The sequence below is a fragment of the Protopterus annectens genome, chromosome 11.part0, assembly GCF_019279795.1.
Source record: "Protopterus annectens isolate FY-2018-M chromosome 11.part0, PAN1.0, whole genome shotgun sequence".
Classification (NCBI taxonomy): domain Eukaryota; kingdom Metazoa; phylum Chordata; order Ceratodontiformes; family Protopteridae; genus Protopterus; species Protopterus annectens.
In genome coordinates this window covers 1,125,753,393-1,125,776,290 of record NC_056745.1, presented here as the reverse complement: position 1 = coordinate 1,125,776,290, position 22,898 = coordinate 1,125,753,393, and the positions used below count along the sequence as shown (strand labels likewise).

General features: G+C 45.8%; 1 protein-coding gene across 1 annotated transcript in view; it reads left to right on the top strand.

Moving 5' to 3' along the window:
* Positions 1–22,898, top strand: part of SLC37A3 (solute carrier family 37 member 3) — a 737,607-nt gene that overhangs the window by 206,898 nt on the left and 507,811 nt on the right. The gene's annotated exons all lie outside the window — the stretch shown is intronic.

Sequence of the window (22,898 nt, the reverse complement as noted above, 5' to 3'; positions counted from 1 at the left end):
ATTCGATTGTCCCGTGTTTGCAAGGACTCTCTTCTTTGGTGGCACAAATCCCCAGACCTCCTTCAGGGTCATTTGCTTGTTCTTTCCTCCCCCCCCGCGACCACGGTGACCACCTTGCTTGGGTGGGGGAGGCACTGCATGGGAAGGACGGTCCAAGCCACATGGTCCTCTCTGGAGACCAATCTGCATATCACTGTCCTGGAGATGAGGGCAGTGCATCTGGTGGTGCAAGCTCTCGATGTCTTTCCTCCTCCGGAGACTGTTGCCATGCAGACTGACAATATGTCAGTAGTCTGTTATATCAACAAACAGAGGGAGCCAGATCTTATCCCATTTGTCACAAAACCATGAGATTGTGGGAGTGATCTCCACCAGCCATTTTCTGGTGGCAACACACATTACAGGGAGGTCCAACATATTGGTAGACAGGCTTAGCAGGTCTGTTCTGATGCCTTACGAGTGGTTCTCTGAATCCTTCAGTAGCGGAACAGATCTTTCTGAAGTGGGGTCAGCCTTACTGAGATCTCTTTGCCTCTCCTTTCAACGTGAAGTGCAGTGAGTATTTCGCTCTGAACCCCACTTCGGGGGAGTCCCCCAGAGACGCTGTAGTTCATGCTTGGCCTTCTGCTGTACTGTATGCTTATCCTCTGCTCCTTCTAATTTCCAGGTTCATTCAGAAAGCTCGATGGTTGGGGAGATCAGTGTTCCTTCTCATTGTCCTTTCTGGCTTTGCCATGATTGGTTCCCCATTCTGTGGTCTCATGCAATGTGTCCACCTTGGACGCTAGATCTGGTTTCGGATCTGATTACACATCCCTGTGGGATTTCTCACCCAGACTTGGTCAGCCTGAAGCCTACGGCTTGGCTGCTTCAGTTCCCATGATAATTAAGACTCCCGGGCTGTCTTCTTCTGTTAAGAAGATCTTGGTAGCAGCTCACAAATCTACTAGGAAGGTTTGTTGAGTAAATGGGAGCATTTCTTGATCTGGGCTTCTCAGCATGACCTGGATCCTTTTATCTGGTACCATTTTGGAGTTTTTGTGGATATATTTAGTCATGGAGCTAGCTTCTCTACATTTAAGGTACAGTTGGCAGCAATTTCGAACTTTCACATAAGCGAGAATTCGGCTTCTTTGGATTCTTCCAAACTTTGTAAGGACTTTTTGAAAGATACCATCTGATGTTGTAAGTCTTTATTCATTCCTTACTGATATGACTTCAGTTCCGACCTCGTAACCGACACTGTCATTTCCAAGCTCGCTCCAATCAAAACCTCTCAGCTAAGACCTACCCATAATGCCCCTCTCATAGTTGCTCCAGATCTCATTTGCCGCATTCCTTGTCAGACGTGCCTAGCCATCGTTGTCAAAGCTAAGTGGAAATTTGTGATTTTTTGGTGTAGTTTCTCTTCAAACTTTCTTGTTTTTTAGTCAGTTTAGCCTTTTCTCATTATCACGTATAACCCACTTTTATTTCCTACCCCTGTACCTTTGGTAATTAATTTTCTACCATCATTGGTACTGTCCCCCCTCTCCTGCCTTTGGTAGGCCTTTCTTAACCACTTGTGGCATTTTTTAAATACCTTCGTTGGTATTCTGTCCATTTTTCTTTCCTTCTTTGTTGTTTCCTTTAGGATACTCCTTTATTGACCTGTACTATGTCAGACAAAATTAAGTTGGAGTTTAAACAGTGTGACAAGTGTGGGCGTAAGATGGCCAACTCGGACGGCCATGCTCAATGCTTTTACTTTTTGAGCATGGACCATTTTAAAGCGGATTGTGACATTTGTGCTAGTTTTAGCAATCGCACACTAGCAGAGCGTAAAAATAAGCTTATTTTGAAAGATTTAATTAAAATGCCTTTTTCGGAGGCTCTGTCTGGGTCGGAGGTCTCACCTCCTTCAAAGACCAAAAAAACACAAGGAAAAATGGAGTCACTCTGTTCCTACATCTCCATCAGTTACGGAACCAAGTCTGCTCCTTGCTTCTCCGGCGCCCTCGGTGCAGACTTCTTCGGCACAAGGCCCTGTGTCTTCCCCCTCTGTGCCATATATGATGATACTTCGGTGCCATCCTTGGTTCCGACATTGGCTTTCATGACTATACCTACTTTGGCACCATCCCCGGCCATGGTGCCGATAGCTTCTTCGGCTCCACAAATTATGACCTCTGCTCCTAAAGGCGAATATCTCCCAAGAACCAAATACTCTCCAACGTATGACCCTTTTTTGGGGCAACAGTTTAGCCCTTTTCTTGAAAGAGCAGATTCTCCTTCTGCAGCCTTTTTTAGATCCACCGGGAGCCTTTCTGAACTAGACGTAGTGTGGGTTGTGGACCAGCTTATGGCAGCTAGGGGATTGCCCACTCCAGCTAGACCTTCCGTCCCCCTTGGCTTGGAATCCTTTACAGTATATTCTCCTGTCTCTCCTCCTCCAGCCTCTACCTGGGCCCCCGGAGATCTTGGTACTGATGTCCACCCTGGTGCATACTGTCTCGGCTCCGACTGCAGATTTTTCCCTGTCGGCACAGATCACCCTTGCTGCATTGGCTCCGTTGGAGCCGGTGCTGTCTCGGAGCAGTGTTTGGACTGTCGGCGCCTTGGTATCTAGCCCGGCGCCTATTTTTTCGCTGGTGCCGTCTGTGTCCACAGTTCTCACTGCTTCCAGTCCTCTCGGAGCTCCTCACCTGGAGGTGGGCTCCTCAGGGCGGGGTGTGACCCCGTTTCCGAGGTTGTCCTTCTCGGTTCCAGGTTCCCATCCCTTCTCAGGTGGGCCGGCGTTCCTGGTGATGGAGAGGGTTCTTGCCAGAACCCCCCCTGCATACAGCTGTCTCAACCCCCTACTTCGGGATCCCAGGCACGGGAGACGCAAGACCTCCCTTTGAAGGGAACCCTTTCTCCAGAGTTCTCTTCAGAAGATCCCAGTGGGGAGCCACCCTGGAAGAAAAAGTGCAAGAGGAAGCACCTTGATTCCCCTGAGGAATCTTATCACTGAAGACACCAATTGTGATATGGGAGAAGAGTCCCTGTGGTCTCCCCCAGACGATGTCTCATTCGGAGACTTTCTCAAAATCCTCAAACAGCAGGGAGACTGGAAGTCCTCTAACCCTTCTGAGGAATTGGTGTTCTTGCAGGCCTTCCATGCCTGGCCATCTACTTCCTGGGTGACTCCACCTGCAGATGAGCTTGTTAAGTTGATCGTGCAGTGTGCCTGGAAGGCCCTGGACAGCATAGAACTTGTCTCCCGGACAAAATTTTATCCACACCTGAAGACCAGCCCCACTGGTCCAAGAAGCTGACTGTTGATTCCATGGTCATGGTGGTGACCACCAAGAGGGAACTGGCAGACGATAGTTCCACAGTCCATCCTTCGAACAGGTAGTCTCGGGCCATGGACAGATTAGGGAAGTGGACCTACGCTTCAACGACCTTTGCCATTCGGTCGCTGAACTATCTGGTACACTTCACTCGCCTCCAAAGAGACCTAGTCTCTGAATTGTCTTCCTCTTTGGTGGGGGTTCTGCCTGATGAGGTGCGTGACACTGTCGCCTCTCAGCTAGCTACCATTGAATCTATCTCGAGCTTCTTGATGCGTTTGGTATCTCACACCACTGAGGGGGCAGCTCGAGCTGCCACATCAGGCATTGTCATGAGACGTAATGCTTGGATGTGGTTGTGTGATTTCGCAGACCCCTTTAAATCTTCCTTCGTCAATGCGCCTGTCGACGAATCTGCACTTTTTGGTCCCAAAGTACAAGACACACTAGCACGAAGTGAGAAAGACGGAAAGACCTTGTCTGCTGTGGGCATACGCTTTTCCACCCCCACCCCCCAGAGGTCCTACTCCAGGAACCAGAAGGGAGGAAAAATGCGGTTCAGAAAATCCCAAGGATCTTTTTGTGACACTCGTGGTGAGCAATCCCCCCGGGGCAGAGGGGGCAACTCATCTGGAAGACACCCCTTTTGGGGTAGAGGGGGTCCGCATAACCAGGGAGCTAGAGATTCCTTCTCCGGCCCACCATACCAGCGCTTCTGAGCAACTGCCTGATTGCTTTCCTCTGGAAGCAGTTGGGGGTAATTTTTCTCTGCACCTACCAGCCTGGCAAATTATTACTACCAATGTTTGGGTGCAGAGAATAATATCCAGAGGCTACCAGATACCATTTGATTTAACTCCAAGACCCGTCAAACGAATCCCCAATGTGCCACCCAATCAGAAGGAAGTAGCAGCCTTAGAACTAGAAAAGCTGGTAAGAAAAAGAGTCATCCAACCAGTCCCACCAGACCAGAGAGGATCCGGGTTTTACTCTAGGTTCTTTTTAGTGCCAAAAAGACAGGGGACTGGAGACTGATCCTGGATCTCAGCCTATGGAACAAATTTATCAAACCTCAAAAATTCCGGATGGTCATGGTACAGTCCATTGTCCCTTTCCTAGGGAAGGACAACTGGATGTGCTCTATAGACCTCCAGGACGCGTATTACCACATAAAGATGGATCACCACTGCCGGAGGTTTCTCCACTTACGGCTGGGAGCCAATCATTCCCAGTTCAGGGCACTGACATTCGGTCTCTCGACAGCCCCCCCCCCCCCGAGTGTTCACCAAATGTATGGCAGTTGTAGTAGCTCATCTTCGACTACAAGGATTCTAGGTGTTTCTGTATCTAGATGATTAGCTCCTTACCACCCCGACCAGGAATCTTCTAATTCGCAGCCTCTGCTACACTCAAGGACTCGCTGTCCACCTGGGGATTACAATCAACGAAGGCAAATCTCAAATATCCCCAACAAAAACACTGGAATTCATTGGAGCAGTCTTCGGCACAATATCCTGTCAAGCTTCCCTCCCTCCTCACAGGCTTTCAAAAATAAGACCCCAAATCCAAGCCTTCCTTTCACAGACCAATGTACCAGCATGCCTTGTACTGCAATTCTTAGGCTCCATGGCGGCTGCCATTACTCTAGTACCACTGGCGAGGTTGCACATGAGACTACTACAGTGGCTCCTTTCTGCACAATGGTCGATCTTAACTCACCCACTCGACCACATGATACATCTTACTAACCTTTGCAAGGAAGAAATGCTATGGTGGATGAAGTCACAATCGAATCTTTGGTGTCGACCGTTCTGTCTCGCCCACGGCCACGGTGACCACGGACGCTTCCCTGTTAGGGTGTGTGTGTGTGTGGGGGGGCATTTTCAGGGAAAGACTGTCCAAGGCACCTGGTTCCCCTGGAGGCCAGTTTGCACATAAATGCCCTGGAACTGAGGGCAGTTCTCTTAACGTTGCAAGCGTTCCATACATCCCTACCTTCTGGGACCGTTGCAATTCAGGCAGACAACATGTCAGTCGTCTGGTATATCAGCAAGCAAGGTGGAGCCAGGTCTTACCCCCTGTGTAGGGAAGCCATGAGGATTTGGCACTGGGCAGTAGCTTCCAACCGCTTTCTTATAGCAACGCACATTCCCGGGAGTTCCAACCTTATTGCGGACAGTCTGAGCAGGAACATCCTGATGCCTCACGAGTTGTCCTTCAATCCTATAATAGCGGATTTGATTTTCTGCTGCTGGGGTAAGCCTTGCTGTGTTCTGTTTGCTTCCCCCCAAAATAACAAATGCAGAAACTACTTTGCCCTTATCCCCCCTCAGGGGGAACCCCAGAGGGACGCTCTAATGCATGATTGGCCCCTGGGTCTACTATACGCCTTTCCTCCATTTCCCCTCATCCCGAAATTCCTCCAGAAAGCTCAAAGGTTGAGAAGCAAAGTGATCCTCATTGCCCCTTATTGGCCCCGTCAAGTCTGGTTGCCGTTCCTATGGCCTCATCTGATTCATTCCCAAGGTCTGTTATCTCATCCTTAGGGACTGATTCATCCCAGTCTTCACAGCCTCAAGCTCACAGCTTGGTTCCTCCACTTCCAGTGATTGCCAGGCTGCCTGACATCTCATCTCCTGTTCGTGAAATTCTTCTGGCTTCACACAAACCTTCCACCAGGAAAGTTTGTTGTAGTAAATGGACTAGGTTCTCTTTTTGGGCCAAAGATCAGAACTTAGATCCTTTCTCTATGCCTATTCAAAAGATCCTACAATACCTGATGACTCTTCTGCATGTAGGAGCCTCAGCATAGACAGTCACTGCACATTTAGCAGCTATCGCCAATTTTCATAATGTATTTGATAATTCTTTGGTTATGTCACACCACCTGTGCAAGACCTTTTTGAAAGGAGTATTACACATAAAAACCTCCTGTCAAGCCCCCCATAGAACCCTGGGACTTGACCTTGGTGCTTCAGTCTCTCACAGGCCCTCCTTTTGAGCCTTTTGATTCATGCGATATAAAGTTTTTGTCATGGAAGACTCTACTTCTAGTAGCACTTACCTCAGCGAGATGAGTATCTGAGCTGCAGGCTTTGAGTGTCAAGAGACCTTACTTGAACTTCCACAGGGATAGGGTGTCCCTTCATATTGACTCTTCTTTCTTGCCCAAGGTCATTTCTGTTTTTTCCATTAACCAGTCTATTGACCGGCCAGTTTTCTTACTTCAGCATTCTAACAGAGGGAAGTACTTTTTGCACACCTTTGATGTGCATCGGCAGCTTTGTTGTTATTTGGACAGGACTAGATCTTTCAGGAAAACAGATCAATTGATGTTCATCGTGTTACCCTGCTGCAGTCATCACACTTGGGTTATCCTGTCGTCAGGCGGTCCCGCAGTCGGCCGGAATTCCAAAGTCTTGGTCCGGCGTCAGTTGCAGTCGCTTCTTCCCTGACGTCAGTGCGCCAGGGGTATATATAATGCAACTGACGCCATTTTCTTCAGTCTTTCTTGCCGCGTGGTGCCCAAAGCAGAAGCAGTTCGCAAGTGCCGGTCGGCCGACACCTGAGATTTTTTAAGTCAAATTTCAGATCCGAAGTCTTCAATAAAGCTAAGTACCCCATTGGGGAAACTTTTCTTGCCTCAGCCCATTGGGGAAACTTTTCTTGCCTCAGACCGATGTCAGAAAAAGTTAACAATTATATTTCTTGTGGGAAGCAAATACCTCATAAGGATTTTCATTCTTACTGCATAACTTGCCTAGGCCCAGACCACGATGTCACTGGTTGTCGTTTTTGTGCTAGATTTAATAAGCGTACTATTAAAAGACGCTTTGATTTCGCACGACACTACTTCGGTAGAAAATTTAACTACACGATGCCGTCGGAGCAACCGACTACCGGCGTGCACAAAAAACGCAAGGATAAGGACAGGCAGCCTAGACCCAAGCCAGACTCCGAGGCCTTGGCTGGTCCGGTCTCCGGTTCACCGGTCTTCATTGAGGCTCCAACGCAGCCCCTGACTACCGCAGATCTGGAACCCAAGACCGCTTCGGAACTTTTGGTGGAAAGTACTAGGTCGACGCAGCCATTTTGTTTAGCCCCTACCGACGACACTGCTGAAAAAGATGTTTGTGCTGCAGAAACACCTCCGGTTTCTGAAGGCGTTTTCAAACCGACGACGCTCACCATAAAAACGTATCCTAAGACTAAGACTCCTATTAAACCTAAAAAGACTGCACTTCAGTCTCCAGTTCAAGGCCCCATGCCTAAGAAACAGATGCTCAAAATGGCTGAAGATTTGATCTCTTTAATCAGTGGTTCTCAACCCCCACCCGACAAAAGGCCTAGACAAGAGGAAGAATATGCCTCCTCTGAACAAGTGTCTATTTCCTCAGGCTCCTCTGAGGACCAAGATTACTCATTCTCCCCTTGTGAAGATTCTGATGCTGAGGATTCTATTCCCTCAGCTTCCCCTCCTGAGGACTACTCCTTTGGGGAAACTTTGCACACTATGAGGGAGCATTTTCACTGGGAAGGTCAGGACTACTCTGACTCAAAGAAAAGGCTCAGAGAGTTTCTTTTACTCCCCCAGCATAGACCACTTGCCATCCCCCCAGTTTTAGACATTGTGGATGATGTTTACTTAGAATCCAGTTTGAACCCAGATTCCCTGCCTCCAGCTCCAGCCAAACCTGACAGATACTATACAGTGCCTGATTCCCACAAATTTCTTTATAAAAGCCCTGTTGCTGATCCAGAGACTATCTCCCAGGTTCCCAAAGGGCTAAGGCTTCTATGGCAAAAAATCCTGTACCCTCTGAAAGGGACTCCAGAGCACTAGACAGGTGGGGGAAAAAGGTTTACACCTCAGCCACTCTAGCTATGAGGGCACTAAATTGCCAATTTCACATGCTAAAATATCAGCAATTTCTAATGTCTCAGTTAAAACAAAAAATGAGCACACTCCCTCAACAGTCTGAATTGAAAGAAATGCAGGATCTGTTGCATGCAACTCAACAGGTGGGCAAACATACTTTACAATGTGGGTTTGATTCTTTGGAGGCTTCCTGCAGAGCAGCTGTCACTGGGTCTGTTACACGTAGGCATGCTTGGTTAAAGGAACATACTCTGCCTGATCATGTTAAAGCAAAGCTTCTAGATGCTCCCTTACAGCAGGATGTTCTTTTTGGAGTTAAAGCAGAAGTCTTAAAGAAAATGGAGGATAAGGCAAAATCTATGCAGACAGTCAAAGATTTCCTACAGGTACAGCCCCCTTGCTTCAGCAGAATTTGGCCAACAAAAAATTGGTCCTTTCCAGCTACTGACAGACCACAGAGGGGTAAATACAGACGTCCAAGAGGTAGAGGACAACCACAAGCCCAGTACAAACCTCGACAATGGGGCACTGCAATGCAGAAGGGAGGAGAAGACAGGTCCCAAACTACCAGAAGGCAAACTCAATGACTTGCACCTCATCTGGCCAAGCAACACTCTCTTGGCAGCCCCCTTGGGAGGAAAACTCGCACTTTTTTCAGACAACTGGCACATTGTCACAAAGGACAAATGGGTCCTAGACATAATTTCACAAGGATACAGATTCCATTTTCACACCTTGCCAATGAAAAGAGGAATGCCAAACCTGCCACAAAATCAATGGGCAGAGGCACAAAAACAAATTACAGCTCTCATGGACATGAGAGCCATTCAACTGGTACCTACTCGAGAGCAAGGCCAAGGATTTTACTCGAGACTCTTTCTAGTACCCAGAAAGGACAATGCCTGGAGATCAATTCTAGACCTTTCAATTCTAAACACCTTCTTACAAGTACTCAAATTCAAGATGCTAACACTACAGCAGCTTCTTCCCATGTTGGGCAAGAAAGCAAGGCTAGTAACATTAGACCACAAGGAGGCATACCTACATGTCCCTATCAGACAAAGTTGCAGAAGATACCTCCGTTTCATTGCAGGTTCAACCCATTACCAATTCTCTGCACTGCCCTTTGGCTTATCTACTGCGCCCAGGGTCTTCACAAAATGCCTGGCACCAGTAATTGCATACTGCATACAAAGAGGAATTCAAATATACCCATACCTGGACGACTGCCTCATCCAAGCAGAAAGCAAGGACATCCTCTTACAACATCTGGCTTTTGTAAAACATCTTCTAAGTTGCCTGGGGTGCACAGTAAACGAAAAGAAATCAAAACTAGTACCCTCACAAAATATGACATTCGTGGGTGCCAGCTTGAATACAATGGCCCAGAAGGCTTATCTGACGCCAGACAAACAACTACAACTGACTCAATATTTCAAAATAATGGCAACAAAGACCCAACTACCTGCAAGAAAAATTCTGCAGGCCTTGGGCTTCATGGCATCTTGCATACTACTAATACCATTTGTAAAGCTGCATATGAGGAAATTACAGTGGTACCTAAAAAGCGTATGGTCTCAACACAGCCACAGCTTGGACACAATGATATCTCTCATTCCCTGCCTACAACAGGAGTTTCTATGGTGGTCACAGGCATGTCACCTCAACAAGGGTCAGTCTTTCACCTTGCCCCCAGCCAGGCAAACTATAACAACAGATGCATCGGATTACGCCTGGGGGGCACACATGGCAGGACAGTGCGTTCAAGGAGTATGGACTGCAGAGCAAAGGAATCTGCACATCGATCAAAAAGAGATGCTAGCTGTATAGAATGCTCTGACAGCCTTCAAGAATCTATTACATCCAGGACAAATTACAGTAAGGACGGACAACACCACAGTAATGTGGTACATAGACAAACAAGGGGGAACACAGTCTTACCCTCTATGCAGGCAAGCAATGACCTTGTGGAGCACTTCTCTGGCTTATCAAGTTCAGTTACAAGCTCAGTTCCTGCCAGGAAAAAAGAACACATTGGCAGACGTCCTCAGCAGAAACATCATGGATCCCCACGAGTGGAAACTGGATCCACAAGTATTTGCAATGATAACTCAACAATGGGACCTTCCAGACATAGACCTGTTTGCCAGTCCTCAAAACTATCAAATAGCAAAATTTTGTACAAGGACACTTCACCATCAAGCTTGGAAAGTGGACGCACTCTCATTCAGTTGGAAAAGCCTGACAGTATATGCCTTCCCTCCATTGCCTCTCCTCACAAAAGTACTTCTGAAAGTCAGAAAGGAGAGACCACGACTGATACTCATAGCCCCAGACTGGTCACGCCAGCAGTGGTACCCACTATTGAGGAATATGGCCCAGGGCCCACCTTGGATTTTACCACAAATTGCCCATTTGCTCACACAGCAAAACAATCAGATTCTTCACAGCCAGCTCAAAACCTTAAATCTGGCTGCATGGCAGATCACCTAAGCATCCAGTCAGCTCCTCTTTCCCAAGCAGTTATGGATGTTATTCTGGAAGCCAGGAGGCCCAGCACCAGGAAGGCCTATTCGGACAAATGGAAAAGGTTTTGTGCCTGGAACCAAGCTAAAGGCCAAAACGCACTTCAGCCTCACATGCCTCAGATTCTACAGTATTTAACTGAGATGTTGCACAAAGGACTTTCTTTTTCATCCATTAAAATCCATGCATCAGCTATTTCAGCCCACTACAACACGGACCACCCTTATTTTCGCATTCACTTCTAAGGCAGTTCCTCAGAGGGGCAAAAAACATTAGGCCCCCCCAGGAGAGCACCTACGCCAACATGGGACTTCAATTTTGTTCTGGAAAAACTTACGCTACCTCCCTTTGAACCAGCTTTCTCTACAGATCTACAGTTCCTATCATGGAAGACAGCCCTGCTGCTAGCAATAACTTCATCTAGAAGAGTCTCAGAGCTGCAGGCACTAATGGCAGTGGAACCTTTCCTCATTTTCCATCAAGACAGAGTTTCTCTACGAACTAATCCTTCCTTCATGCCTAAGGTGGTTTCCAGTGTGGCTTTAAATCAAACCATTCACTTACCCACCTTCTTCCCAAATCCACAACAAAGGAGAAAGACTCCTGCATTCCTTGGACATTCACAGGCAACTTCGTTATTACTTGGACAAAACTAAGGCTTTCAGAAAATCTAACCAGCTCTTTGTATCCTATGCTACAGGTTCACAAGGGAAGGCTATATCAAAACAAACCATTTCCAAATGGATAGGACATTGCATTCGTTTTTGCTATACCCATCATGGGAAACCAGTTCCTGCTACCATTAGGCCCCACTCTACCAGGGCAACAGCTACATCTACAGCCTTCCTCAGGGGGGATCCAACCAAGGAGATTTTGGAAGCTGCAAGTTCAGTACTCACCTTTACCAAACACTATCACTTACCACTTTACTCTAAGACTAGGGCTGGCTTCGCCACTGTAGTTCTGCAGGGCCTTCTCCTCTAACCCTCTATAACTCCTCCACCCATCCTTAGCTTTGGGATTCTACCCAAGTGTGATGACTGCAGCAGGGTAACATGATGAACATAGTACAGTTTTGTACCTACCATAAATGTAGATGTTCGAGTGTACACCCTGCTGCAGTCCAGGTTACCCTCCCTCCATCCCCTCTGATCTAACTGGCTAAATCTCTACAATACCTTCCTGATGTATTTGCTTATAGCTAGAGGGATTTTGTGTTTGTGCAAAAATGACTTAATTTGGTACTAATTACTGACCACCTTTTTGGGGGAACCTGACATCTGGGGCAAGAAAAACTGAAGAAAATGGCGTTGGTTGCATTATATATACCCCTGGCGCACTGACGTCAGGGAAGAAGCAACAGCAACCGACGCCAGACCAAGACTTTGGAATTCTGGTCGACTGCGGGACCGCCTGACGACAGGATAACCCAAGTGTGATGACTGCAGCAGGGTGTACACTCGAACATCTACATTTATGGTAGGTACAAAACTGTACTTTTGTGGCCTTTGCAGGACCCAGATTGGGTAAACCTGTCTCCAAAGTGACTTTGTCCTCCTGGCTTAGAAACATCATTACCTTTATCTACCAACAGAATAAGCTAGCCTTACCTTCCAGAATAAAGGCTCATTCAGCTAGATCAATGGCTACTTCTGTAACTTTTCATTCCAGAGCCTCTATGGATGATGTCCGCGCAGCAGCCACTTGGGCAAGACCTCGTACCTTTATCTCTCATTACAGATTGGATTTGACCTCTAGGGGACGAGCATCTTTTGGTTCTATGGTGCTCAGGAATATTCTTCTTTGGGGCCACCCTGGACTCAAGTAGCAGGGGACTCGGTCCTATCAGTAAGGAATGAATCAAGATTTACAACATCAGATAAAGAAGTTATGTCTTACCATAATGTTCCATCTGTGTTGTAGATCTTTATTCATTCATTACTTCCCGCCCTCCTTCCCCCAGCCTGGACTCCTGGTGGACTTTAGGAACTCCTGGTTAGGGTATTTGCTCAGACAGAGCCTCCTACTGTTTTCTCTTACTATCTCTATTATATAGGGGCGGGCAAACTCTGTCTGGAGTAACTGTGAGAGGGGCATTATGGGTAGGTCTTAGCTGAGAGTTTTGGCTGGTGTGAGCTTGGAAACGGCCGTGTCAGTTCCGAGGATGGAACCAAAGTCCTATCAGTAATGAATGAATAAAGATCTACAACACAGATGGAACGTTATGGTAAAACATAACTTCTTTTTTCTCCTTAGGCCTCCTGTTAAGGACCCGATGCCCCCTTGGGATCTCACCTTGGTATTGCAGGCCTTGGATGTTCTTCATGTTTCACTGTTGCAGTCATTACATTTGGGTAATCTGCTGGCAGGTTGTCCTTCGTCAGCCTGAATAACAAAGTCTTGGGTCCTGCGTCAGTTGCTGTCTTTTCTTCCATGACGTCAGGTCGTCAGGGGTATAAAACATGTAGCCGACACCATTTTATTCAGTCTTTCTTGCCGCGCGGTGCCCAAAGCAGAAGCAGTTCGCAAGTGCCGGTCGGCCGACTCCTGAAATTTTCGAGTTTCAGAACCGAAGTCTTCAAACTAAAGCTAGGTATCCCGTTGGGGAAACTTTTTCTTGCTCCTTACCAATTTCAGTAAAAGTTAATAATTGCATTACTTGTGGGAAGCAAATACCTCATAAGGATTTTCATTTGTACTGTATTCCTTGCCTAGGCTGTGATCACAGTGTGCCTTGCTGTCGGTTTTGTGCTAGATTTAACCAACGCACTATTAAGCGTCTGTATATTTTTGCTTCTAAATGTTTTGGTCCAAGATTTAATTATCCTGAAATGTCGTTGGTTAGCAATCCGACTACAGGAGTTCATAAAAAACGCAAAGAAAAAGACAGAGACAGACCATCGAGGTCCCAAACAGATGACTAAGCTTCTCCTAAGCCAGTCGCCGGTGCTCAGTGAGGTGCTTTCGCAGCCCTTGATACCCACTACTTTTGAGTCGCAAGCCTCTACTGAGACCCATTCGGAGTCCAGTATGCCACGAGATTCTCAGAGTATTGAACCCGCGGATGTCTCTCCCTTGTATGGGTCCGGAACCGCTGAGCAGGTACCGGCTTCTGAGGGTGTTTTCAGGCCTCAACTTTTTTATATTAAATCGACACCAGCAACAAAAACAAGGTCAAAAACAATTTCTATGTCTAAAAAACCAACGCATGAGCCACGTGCACTGTCCCCTATGCCTAAAAAACAGATGATCAAAATGGCTGAGGATTTAATTACCTTGATTAGGGGTTCCCAACCCCCCCCCCCCCTCTGCTAAGAGGCCTAGGCAAGGCACTGACTATGAATCTTCAGAGCAGGTTTCCATTTCTTCTGAATCCACTTCTGATCAGGAATTTTTTGTTCCACCCTATGAGGATTCTCATGCAGAGGAATCCATCCCATCTGCTTCTCCTCCTGAGAATTACTCTTTTGGAGAGACTCTGCATACTTTAAGGGAACATTTTCACTGGGAGAGTCAGGACTTCTCTGAATCAAAAAAGAGGCTTAGGGATTTACTTCGTCCTCAGCATAGGCCTTTGGCAATACCTCCTGTATTAGACGTTGTTGATTATGTATTTTTGGAATCAAACATGGCTCCTGATTCCCTGCTTCCGGTTCCTAGTAAGCCAGACAGATATGACAGGGTTCCTGACTCCCACAAATTTATTTTCAAAAGTCCTGCTGCTGATCCTGAGACTGTTTCTCAGGGTCCTAAGGGTGTAAAGGCCTCTACAGCCAAAAATCCTACCCCTTCTGATAGAGATTCCTGGGCGCTGGATAGATGGGGTAAGAAGGTTTATACATCTGCAACCTTGGCAATCAGGGCTTTAAACTGCCAGTTTCATATACTTAAATATCAACAGCATGTTATAGGCTTACTGAAACTGAAAATGATGTTGATTTCTGATTGTGTGGAAAATAAAGAGTTACACAAATTATTGCTTTCAGCAGAACAGGTTGGAAAGCATACTTTGCAATGTGGTTTTGATTCCTTGGAGGCCTCTTGTAGGGCCGCCATTACTGGATCTGTGATTAGAAGGCATGCCTGGCTCAAGGAACAAAATCTGCCTGATCATGTTAAATCTAAATTGTTGGATGCACCTTTGCAGCATGATACTCTTTTTGGTAATAAGGCAGAAGAAGTTTTAAAGAAAATGGAAGACAAAGCTAAATCTATGCAAACTGTAAAATATTTCTTGCAAGTGCAGCCACACAGGTTCAGTAGGCACTGGCCTACTAGAAATTGGTCCTTTCCTGTGTCCAACAGAGCCACTCAGGGCAAATCCAGGCACTCTAAAGGCTCCAAATTCCAATCACAGGGTTCTTACAGACAAAGCAGTGGGGTGCCTCCAGTGCTTCCACCTCCAAATCTGGAGGGAACAAAGCACAACCCTACAGTGAGCAGTCTCAATGACTTTCCTCTACCAGCACCAAGCACTTATATTTTGGCAGCCCACTTGGGGGGGAAACTAGCACTTCATGCTCAAAATTGGCAATTACCCAGGACCAGTGTGTATTAAACGTAGTTTCCCAGGAGTACAAATTTCATTTCCATGCGGTGGTGGTGCTGTGGTAGCGTTGTCACCTCACAGTAAGACGTTGTCCTGTTCTATTCTCAGCTAGAGTGTCTTCTGTGTGGAGACATTCGTGAATGGGCGTACCTTCGTTGAAGGTTGTGCGTCAGGACCGGCCTCTCGGCACGTAAAAATCTACTGCCAGTCATTAGTGGACCGGAGTTCCGCTGTGGCGACCCCTAACTGGGAAAAGCCAAAAGACAACAACTTTGCCAATTCCAAATGGATGGCCGTATCTGCCACAAAACCAGTGGGCAGAGGCCCAGAAACAAGTCATGTCCCTTATGGATATGGGGGCTATTCAGCCAGTACCAGAAAAGGAAAAAGGACAAGGTTTTTATTCAAGACTTTTCCTGGTACCCAGAAAAGATGATTTTTGGCATCCAATACTGTATTTATCGATTCTGAACACGTACCTGGACATTCCAAAATTCAAAATTTAGACTTTACAACAGCTACTGCCTATGCTAGGCAGGAATGCTTGGTTAGTAACTCTAGACTTAAGAGGCATGCCTGCATATCCCAATAAGGGAATCCTGCAGAAGATACCTCCGCTTAAAAGCAGGTTTTTTGCATTACCAATTCTCTGCACTGCCCTTTGGCTTATCTACTGCACCCAGGGTCTTTACAAAGTGCCTGGCACCAGTTATTGCATTCTGCAGACAAAAAAGCATTAAAATTTATCCTTATCTGGACGATTGTCTCATTCAAGCAGAGGACACTCTTCTACAACATCTGGCGTTTGTAAAAAGGCTTCTAGCATGCCTAGGGTTCACCATAAACGAAAATAAATCACAACTGGTACCCTCTAAAATAATTACATTCCTGGGTGCAAGCTTGAATACAACTGCCGAAATGGCTTGCCTCACGCCAGACAGTCAAAGGCAGCTGACAACATACTTCAAACAAATGGCAACAAAAACCCAGTTATCTGCAAGATAAATTCTGCAGGCTTTGGGGTTCATGGCATCCTGCATTCTAATTCCATATGCGAGACTGCGTATGAGGAAACTTCAGTGGTACCTAAAAAGTTTATGGAGTCAACATTATCACAGCCTGGAAACTGATTCCTCTCATTCCCTGCCTACAACAGGAGTTTCTTTGGTGGGCAGAGACATGTCACCAAAACAAGGGACTGTCATTCACTCTACCCCTTGCCACTCAAACCCTAACTACAGATGTATCAGACTATGCTTGGGGGGCCCACCTGGCAGGTAGATGCATTCAAGGCAAATGGAACCCAAACCAAATGCATCTGCATATCAACCAGAAAGAGATGTTAGCTGTTCAGAATGCTCTGACAGCCTTCAAGGACTTACTTCATCCAGGACAACTACTGATAAAGATGGACAACACCACAGTTATGTGGTACATAAACAAGCAGGGGGTGTACACATTCCTACCCCCTTTGCAGACTAGCCATGGCTTTGTGGAACACAGCTTTGACTTACCAGATACATCTTCAAGCTCAATTCCTGCCAGGAAAGCAAAATACTCTGGCAGACGACCTAAGCAGAAATCTTATGGACCCACACGAATGGAAACTGGATCCACAAATCTTCAGCATGTTAACACAGAAATGGGGGAGCCCAGAAATAGATCTATTTGCCTCTCCCCAAAATTGTCAGCTGGACAAATTTTGCACAAGAACTCATCACAAAAAAGCATGGAAAGTGGATGCTCTATCCTTCAGCAAAAACCTATCAGTCTATGCCTTTTCCCCCTCTGCCTCAGCTTTCCGTGGTCTTACTAAAAGTCAGACAGGAAAAACCAAAAATGATCCTAATTGCTCTGGACTGGCCCCGCCAGCACTGGTACCCGCTTCTAAGGAATATGTCTCACCTTCCTCCATGGTTGTTGTTGCTTGTCTTTTTGTTTTTTCCCGGTAAGGGAGTCGCCACAGCGGAACCCCAGTCCGCTAATGATTGGCAGTAGATTTTTATGGTGCCGAGTTGCCAGCCCAACTCCCAACCTTCAGCGAAGGCACGCTCATTCACGCACGTCTTTTGCAGGCCACTCTACCGCACTCCACACAGAAGGCACTTCCCACGCACTAGCTGAGAATCGAACTGGAGAACCTCTTGCTGTGAGGCAACAATGCAACCGCTGTACTACTGCGGAATCGCCTCAAATTCCGCATCTACTGTCTCAGCAGAACTATCAAATTCTGCACACTCAGATCCAAACTCTGAATCTTGCAGCATGGCTAATCAACTAATTATTCAAACAGTACCTCTCAGTAAATCTGTGATGGATGTCATTTTGGAAGCCAGAAGGCCTAGTATGAGAAAATCTTATGCTGATAATGGAAGAGATTCTGTGCTTGGAACCAAGCACAAGGAACAGACACAGCAAAGCCCAATATTCCTCAGATTTTACAATATTTGACTGAGATGCTTGACAAGGGCCTATCTTTTTCTTCAATAAAAATCCATGCCTCCGCCATCTCGGTTCATTACAACACAGAGCCTCCCCTCTTTTCTCATCCACTGCTTAAACAGGATCTTAGAGGGGCAAACAATTTAAGGCCTTCCAGAAGAGCACCAACCCCTGCATGGGACCTTAATTTTGTGCAGGAAAAACTCATCCTGCCTCCTTTTGAACCAGTAGCTACTGTGGATATAAAATTTCTATCTTGGAAAACAGCTTTTCTTTTGGCTGTCACTTCAGCAAAAAGGGTTTCAGAACTACAGGCTTTCATGGCAGTGGAGCCTTTTATTATATTTTACCCAGACAGGGTGTCCCTCAGGACCAATCCTTCTTTTATGCCTAAGGTGGTATCCAGTGTGGCTGTTAACCAGACCATTCACCTGCCAACATTTTACCCAGGTCCGCAGAACAAGGGGGAGCGGATTCTGCATTCATTGGATGTACACAGACAACTAAGATTCTACTTAAATAGGACCAAATCTAAGAAAGTCTGAGCAACTACTGGTAGCATTTGCTGCAGGGTCAAAGGGGAAGGCTATATCAAAGCAGACTATTTCTAAATGGATAAGCCACTGCATTCGTTTCTGCTATTTCCACCATGGTAAACCTGTGCCCAAGGGGATCGGTTCACATTCCACCAGGGCTGCCTGTACTTCAGTAGCTTTTCTCAAAGGGGTCCCAACCAGAGACCTTCTAGAAGCTGCTACTTGGAGCTCTGTTCACACCTTCACAAAGCATCATCTTTTACCTTACTTCTCTAAATCCAGGTCAGGCTTTGCCACTGCAGTCCTGCAGGGCCTTATAGCCGCTCCTAATGCTGTTTAGTTCCATCCTCCCATCCATAGCTTTGGGATTCTACTCAAATGTAATGACTGCAACAGTGAAACACAAAGAACATAGTACAGTTGTGTACACTTACCATAAATGCAGATGTTCGAGTGTATTCACTGTTGCAGTCTGGGTTACCCACCCACCATCCCCCTTTTCCATACCTTTTCTCTATCCTTCACTATACTCAAAAGCCTTTGTGGTGTATTTGCCTTTTAGTTGAAGGTAAAGTTTATATTTCTAAAAGTGCATTTATATATATATTTTTACTATTTATTTATATATATATTTCTGCTCCCCATTTGGGGGTCACCTGACATCTGGGGCAAGAAAAACTGAATAAAATGGTGTCGGCTGCATGTTTTATACCCCTGACGACCTGACGTCATGGAAGAGGCGACAGCAATCGACGCAGGACCCAAGACTTTGTTATTTAGGCCAACTGAGGCAACCTGCCAGCAGATTACCCAAATGTAATGACTGCAACAGTGAATACACTCGAATATCTACATTTATGGTAAGTGTACACAACTGTACTTTTCTCCTCCTTTTGAACCAGCAGCCATGGTTAAGTTGCAGTTTCTATCATGGAAGATGGCCTTTTGGTTGCGATTACCTCAGCCAAGAGGGTTTCTGAGAATCGGGCCTTATCTGCCCTTCTATCCTATTCCATAAAGAAAAGATGTCCCTGTGGAATAATCCAGCTTTTCTACCAAAGATGGCATCAGAATCTAATATTAACCAGATTATCAATTTGCCGGTTTTCTTTCCAAATTTCCAGAATAAGGGAGAGTACAAATTGCACTTGCTTTGATGTTCACAGGCAGCTGCGTTTCTATTTGCATAGAACAAAATCCTTTCGTAAGTCTGATCAAATTTTTTTTTCTTTTTCCAAACCTTTCTTGGAAAAGCTTGTTTCTAAAGTTACTATTGCTCAATGGACTTCTGAATGTATTTTGTTGGCTTATTGAGCCAAAGGGTCATCTCCACCAGGGCATGCCCGGATGCATTCCATCAAGTCAGTGGCTACTTCTGTGACCTTTTGGTCCAGGGTTTCTTTAGATGATATCTGCTCTGCAGCTACTTCGGTGTCATCGCACACATTTATCTCTCATTATAAATTGGACCTTCTTTCCAGGGGCAGGGCATCCTTTGGCTCAGCTGTGTTCCAGAACATCCTTCCATGAAGAGCACCCAGGTTTTATTGGTAGCTGGGGACTCTGTCCCTCAGGTTGAAGATCAAATGAAAACAACTTCAGATAAAGAAGTTATGTACTTACCATAACATTCCATCTGCATTGTTGCTTTTCATTTGTCTTCAACCTGCCTTGTGTGAGCTGTGTAGAGGACCGGATGGAAGAGTTATAGCCCTTCTATCCTGGCTAGGCTTCTCCTGATAATTTTTTGTGGGTGTTGCCAGGTTTATAGGCATATTGTGTAGGTTGGGATGCTGCTGTTCTGCAACAAACTCTACCTGAGGGGGAGGAGGGAGAGAAGGGCATTATGGGGAGGGGAGGAGCTTGGAGTTTAGATCTAGTGCTGGAGTATGCGGCTGAGTCGGATCCGTGCCAGATTAGTGTCCCTCAGGTTGAAGACAAATGAAAAGCACAACTCAGATGGAACGTTATGGTAAGTACATAACTTTTTTTTGCATTTATTTTTTTTTGTAGTGGGCTGTGCTATTTGTGCTATTTTTTAGCAAAAAGATGCTGAGATGAAGGAAGCTTGTTTTCCAGATTATTTTTGGATAAAAAGAAGATCGAGGCCTTGTCCTGCAAGGCCATTATATTTTCATGTACTCAAGCAATCCATTTCAGATGCCCCATCCAAGAAAAAGAAATATGCGAAATACCTCCAAGAAAGAGAAACGCTGAAGAGAGGGATGTTCATTTGACCCCCCCCTCCCCGAGGCTATTGACGGTGGCCAGCCATAGACCATTTTGCTGTTAAAACATTCTCCTGAGCTGAAACGCTGTTCTGAAGGTCCATAAGCCCTCTGTGGGCATCTGAGTTGAATGCCCGATTTGCAGTTACAAAGGTTGAAGGTGATACTTCCTTGGTCCCAGTGCATGAGGACATTTGTAGCCATAAGGTGGATTTCCGGGGAGCTTCTTGATGTTCTTAGAACTTTGAGGCAACCACCTCTAAGTCAAGGGCCCAGATGTGCAGTTCCTGGAGATCCACTTCTTTAGGGGTGAGGTGAGCATTGCATCCCTAAACCACCAGGCTCCTTCCAAAGAATAGTTCAGTCTGGCTGTCGACTTCATGGCCTTTATTCAAATCCTGTAACATATGCCAGACCAGCCTTTGGTACTGGGTGTCCCACCTCAGAAGTTGAAAAGGGAAACCTATCCCTCAGAGGAGTGGGGTGTCTACTAATTCAGTGGAGGAAGCTCTGGCATACACATCCCAGATACAGTCTTCTTTAGATTGTGACACTGACACCAAGGACGACCTCTCCCCTGCATCACCACTAAAGGATATCTCATTTGGTGATACTTTATGTAGAGTGAGGGAACATTTTAAGTACTAGCCCGAAGAAGTATCAGACACCCGGAAAAGATGGGTTACCCTTTTGGACTTGGTTGGATTTGTATGTATATAAACCACTGGCAATTCATCCAGTTTTAACAGCTTTAGAATACGTTTTTCTTGTAGGTTCCCAGAAGCAAGGTCATCAGCCCTCTTCTGCTAGAAATCCAGAATAGTTCCACAGGATTCAGGATCCTAGTAATTATCTCTTAAAAACCTAATTGTGTACCCAGCTGTGGTGTCCCTGGATCCTGTTAAAGGGTCTAAACTGACTCCAGCACCTCCTACACTTCACAGTGACTGAGAAAGTTGAGTATTGGCTTGCTTTAGGAAGAAAGGTTATGCAGAAGAAAGTGAGCTATCATCTGTCAGATAAGTATGAGAAAAAAATCAGGCAAAGTTTCTTGGCCAGCATGGAGTCGAAGCATGAGAGATCTCTTATGGTACTTTAAAGGCAGAAGTATTGGAACTAACGTAGACAGTTTTTCAGGTGGACAGACCATGCCATCAGCTTCTTTTATGGCACACAGATGCAGCATCCAGGGCTGTTCCACAGGATTAGAAATTAGGAGACACACCTGGCTGAGGATCTAGCCCTTGCCAGAGAAAAGTTGAACAGCAACTCCATAATGCTTCCCTGGGTAAGGATTAGCTGCTTGGCTCCCTGCTCAGGATGTTTTCAAAAGACTTGGGAGGAAAAAGCATGCTTGTACAGTATAGCCTTTAAACAGTTAATTCATTTTCCTGCACCAGCAGATGACCGATATTACCCATTCAAGAGTTGGAGTTAAAGTTTGCTGTCATCAAAATTAAGGTGAGCAGCTGAAGGGTAGGAAGGGTGGACACAAGAAAAATGGAAACGATGCCAACAAGGGTGGCTTGAGGACCTCATGACTAAGGCCCTGACAGGGAGCAGCCATGACTGCAGTGTACATCTCTACATTCTTCTGTAACCAAAGCTCCACCTCTGGCTACTGAATCACTTTTTACCCTTGCCCTTCACAGAAGTAAAAAAAAAAAAAAAATTGGAAGGTCCATTGTCCTTATTTGCAAAACAGTGGTAACAAGTCAGGATGGATCGATGGAATCTGCAGGTGATTTTTGAAAGGGGTACAGGCACCATTTCCACTCAACACCAAAGTTCAAAGGGATCACACCAGTGCCAGTGGATCAAAAACATGTAATGCAACTCCTGTAATGGGTCCTACTGCAACAAAAGGCACTCGAGTGTGTGCCAAATGAAGAAGAAGGCACAAGCTTCTTTTTCAGGCTGTTTCTGGTGTCCAGGAATGATGGCCCCCTGAAGATCCATCTTTGACTTCAAAAGGTTAAGCAAGTTCTTGAAAGTGCTACAATTCAGACTGTTAATTTAGATTGTGTTTTTCCCTAGTGATTTTTTTCTCCTCTTGTGTTCTAACAGTCATCTTCCCTGTTCTTATGGTAACTGTCTTGCTTATGAGAAGTGCTGTGATCAAGTACACTTATCAAGTTAGCTGTATGCCCCACCTGGATTTCTCATGGCAGGTTGACCATGTGGACATTACACAGTACAGATCACTTTAGCATGAATTTTTACCACACCCCAGTACTTGCTGCAAGTGCAAAACTGATTCTTTTTTTTTGCTGTGTTTGTGTGGGTATCTGTTTATATGTATGTATACTATTTCATTTTGTGGCTAGAGCATTAATGGTATCAAAAGTGGATAATATTTATTACTCAGGGAAGTAAAGAAAGGGTTGGGGGAATTGTGCAAAACTTTCTGAAGTTTAGTAAGTG